Source organism: Lissotriton helveticus, chromosome 5_1 (assembly GCF_964261635.1).
Source record: "Lissotriton helveticus chromosome 5_1, aLisHel1.1, whole genome shotgun sequence".
Classification (NCBI taxonomy): domain Eukaryota; kingdom Metazoa; phylum Chordata; class Amphibia; order Caudata; family Salamandridae; genus Lissotriton; species Lissotriton helveticus.
This window is the reverse complement of record NC_136065.1, coordinates 1207651762-1207655359: the sequence shown is the minus strand read 5'-3', so window position 1 is coordinate 1207655359 and position 3598 is coordinate 1207651762. Positions and strand designations below refer to the sequence as shown.

General features: G+C 42.6%; 1 non-coding gene across 1 annotated transcript; it reads left to right on the top strand.

Annotated features, from left to right (window-relative positions):
- The first annotated feature begins 2988 nt into the window (after nucleotides 1–2988).
- On the top strand, nucleotides 2989–3097 carry LOC144756900 (U6 spliceosomal RNA). Its single transcript, XR_013595388.1, has one exon. It is a non-coding gene; the product is annotated as a U6 spliceosomal RNA (small nuclear RNA).
- Nucleotides 3098–3598: the final 501 nt, after the last annotated feature.

The following is a 3598-nucleotide window of genomic DNA, read 5'->3' as shown; positions in this document are numbered from 1 at the left end:
AAATATTGGTTAACACTAGATGGGCAGCATAGTGCTATTTATCCTTGTCAGCACACATTTTCCTTTGACCGTGCGCTTCTACTCAACCTGACTTTGTGATGTGCAAGTTGCGCTATTTGACCACTGCCACCTACTTTTGTTTATAAGATCTATTGAAGTTTTATCGATCACTGTGGATCCTTAGTCTCAACCATTAGTAGGTTATTGTGCGAAGGCAGGAAGTTTCAGTTGACAGAAGAAGCGGAGAAAGCAATCCAACAGCTCAAGATGGTTTTTTCTAGCATCCCCATCCTATAACACTCAGATCCCGCCCAACGAGTTATTGTCGAAGCAGATGTCTCACAGGTAGCGGTGGGAGGTGTATTATCCCAAGGGACAGGGGAACAGGAAAACTGCATCCTGTTGCTTTCAACTCTCATAAATTGAGTCCCGTTGAAACTAATTACATAGTGGGAGATAGGGAGTTGTTGGCCATAAAGAGGGCTCTTGACAAATAGCGGCATTATTTGTTGGGTTCTCTGCATACAGTCACTGTCCTGACATATCACAGAAACCTGAAGTTCCTGAACTCAGCCTGTGCCCTGTTAATGTGCTGCACCCAGTATTTTAGCGATTTTGATTTTGCTATTCAGTTTCAAGCCGGTACGACTGCATGGTAAGGCAGATGCCCTTTACCGCTTCGGGTACGAGGTACAGCAGCCCACTTCAGAACAAACGTACATTATACCACCTGAATGGATTGTAGGGGCCTTGTATACCGAGAAGCAATGCACTCAAGAAGTAGCTATGGTTCAAAAAACCAAAGGCACTGAGGCTGTTGCTCTGACTCATGGAGGTCAAAGAGTACATGATTTGACATATGTTCAAAGATAATTTTATACGTTCCTACTGTCTCACTTGAGCACAAGCCTTAGAATCATGCCATATCACATACTAATAGGGCATCCAGGTGAAGGAAAAACAATAGAACTCTTTAAAAGACACTTCTGGTGGCCTACTCTCACCACAGACACTAAACTGTACATACAGAGATGCAGAATATGTGCACAAAGTAAGAGTTCCCATCAAACTACTGCAGGGTTGTTAGCTCCACTCCCCCAGCTCCCTGGCATACAATGTCCATGGATTTCATATTTAAATTGCCCAAAACAGAACAGGGACATACTATGATTCTGGTTATAGTGGATTTGGTAACCAAAATGGCCCATTTTGTCCTTATGAAGTGATTACCCACCTCCAAAGAGTTGACAAAAGTGTTCTTCCAATCTATTGTGGGCCTTCATGGTCTTCCTTCCATCATCATTTCTGATCATGATTCTTGGTTTGTTTCCAACTTCTGAAGGGGCTGGGTGAATCTACTAGGCCTCCTGCAACACATAATGAGCTTATCAGGGTCAGTTATAAATTGGTTTACCTCTTTCCTCCTAAATAGATCCCAAAGGTTCAAGGCCAACCAATCCCTGTCCAGGACCGTCCCAGTCACATTAGGAGTCCCGCAGGGTTCTTCCCTCTCACCTACACTATTCAACTTATTCATGGAACCACTCACTGAGATCCTCAACTCATCAAATATCTACTTTCACATGTATGCTGACCACACACAACGTTATTTAAAGATAAACTCTCCAGGCCACATCAAAACTCTCAAATCAACTCTACAAAAAACTCAGTCTTGGTTGACTGATAACGCCTCAAACTAAACTTCCTCAAAACCGAGTTCCTACTAATCACCTCCCCTAACCAAACAGACATCATTCAAGAATGGCTTAAACAACTTACAGCGCTCAACTACCAACCTCTTTTAATCGATTTAGCAAAATCACTGGGAGTAACTCTGGACAGTAACCTAAACATGCAAAAACATATTAGTGCTGCAACAAAAGGAGCAAACTTTCAGATGAACACCATGAGAAAATTACAACCCTTCCTCCCGGCAAATGACTTCAAACTGGCAGTCCAAGCACTAGTACTTCTCAGACTAGAATATGGTAGTGCAACGCTATGTGGACTCCCTAGATCGACAACTGCTCCGCTAAGAGCATCACTCAACTCAGCGGCCAGGCTCATCACAGGTTCCAAAAGACACAGCCACATTTCCCCCGACTTCAAAACGCTCAACTGGCTACCCTTCGAAGCAAGAATTGCATGACACACAAAGCCCTACATCACAACACCCCAAGGTACCTGGCCCAGAAACTGGAGCTCTCATGTAGAAACAGATCTTCCAGGAATGCCAACAAACTTCTTTTGAAGCCTCAAAGATTTGCCAAGAAGAAAACATATAATTGCGCCTTCTCTGGAATTGCTCCAAGGATTTGGAATGCACTACCCCTAGAAAGCAGACTCAACCCATCATCTGCATCCCCAAAAAAAGAAGTTAAATCTCTTCTCATGACGAAATTCATGTGAACAATATTTCGGACTCTTAGAACAACCAGCTGTAACATAAGTCTCGAAATACTATGTTTCTTTTGTACATTGTTTCTTTTGTTTAACTACCTTACTTGTAAAGTGCTCTGATACCCGCAAGAGTCATGTTCGCGCTATATAAAACCTTTAAAATAAAATAAAATAAATAGACATTTGTTTGTCCTCAAGTTACCACCCACAGACAGATTGGCAGACAAAGAGGGTGAATCAGTCTCCAGAACAGTATCTCCAGTACCAACTGATACATAACTTCACGGATTGGGGTGGGTTTCTTTGGGGAGCAGAATTTGCCTACAATAACCTCATTCATAGCTCCACTAACTTTTCAAAATCTTTCTGTAACGGTTTTCATCCCCGTTTCCTGGGACTGCCTTCATCTCTTACACCAGCAGTTGCTGGTATACAGGACTTCATTGATCACATGAATAACAGACATCACAAGAAAATATACAAAAAATATGAAGACCAACATCGCAGACGCAATTCTGATTACAGCGCTGGTGATGAAGTATGGTTGAAGTGATGACCATGATGAAGTATGGTTGTCTACTCACCATATTGCTTTGAAGGGGTCACATATACTAAAATTGGAACAATAAAGAGAAGATTAGCATGGCCCCTGACATGCAAGGATGACATGCAAATTCGTGAAGCGTTCCATATTTTCTAAATTCAATCATAATATATTGGGGCATACAAAATCTCAAAGAAGATTAAAAATGTTACAATGTTGCTATGAAATGGGAGTTGCCCTCCACTTTGCGAATCCATCCTGTTTTTCATGTTTCCTTATTGAAGTCGGTCACATCTAGCACTCATATCTCTGTGAGACCTTCTGTGATTCTTCTTGATGATGAACCTGAGTTTGAGGTTGAAGCCATTTTGGACTCAAAGAGGATTCGACATAAATTGCACTATCTGATACATTGGAAGGGTTTCGGCCCTGAGGATGGCACTTAGGGACCTGCTGGTCTAGTTGGCCCTCAGGGACCCTCAGTATTGAAGAGAATTAATTCCCCAACTTACAACTCACCAGGAGGCGCATTTGCACAATGGTGAAGGAAGGGGGAGGGGCCTGAGGTGACATGTATGCAAACACGCCCTGTGGCACGTTTTAAGTTGGGGAATTAATTCCTCTTCAATCCTGAGGGTCCCTGGGGGCTAACTA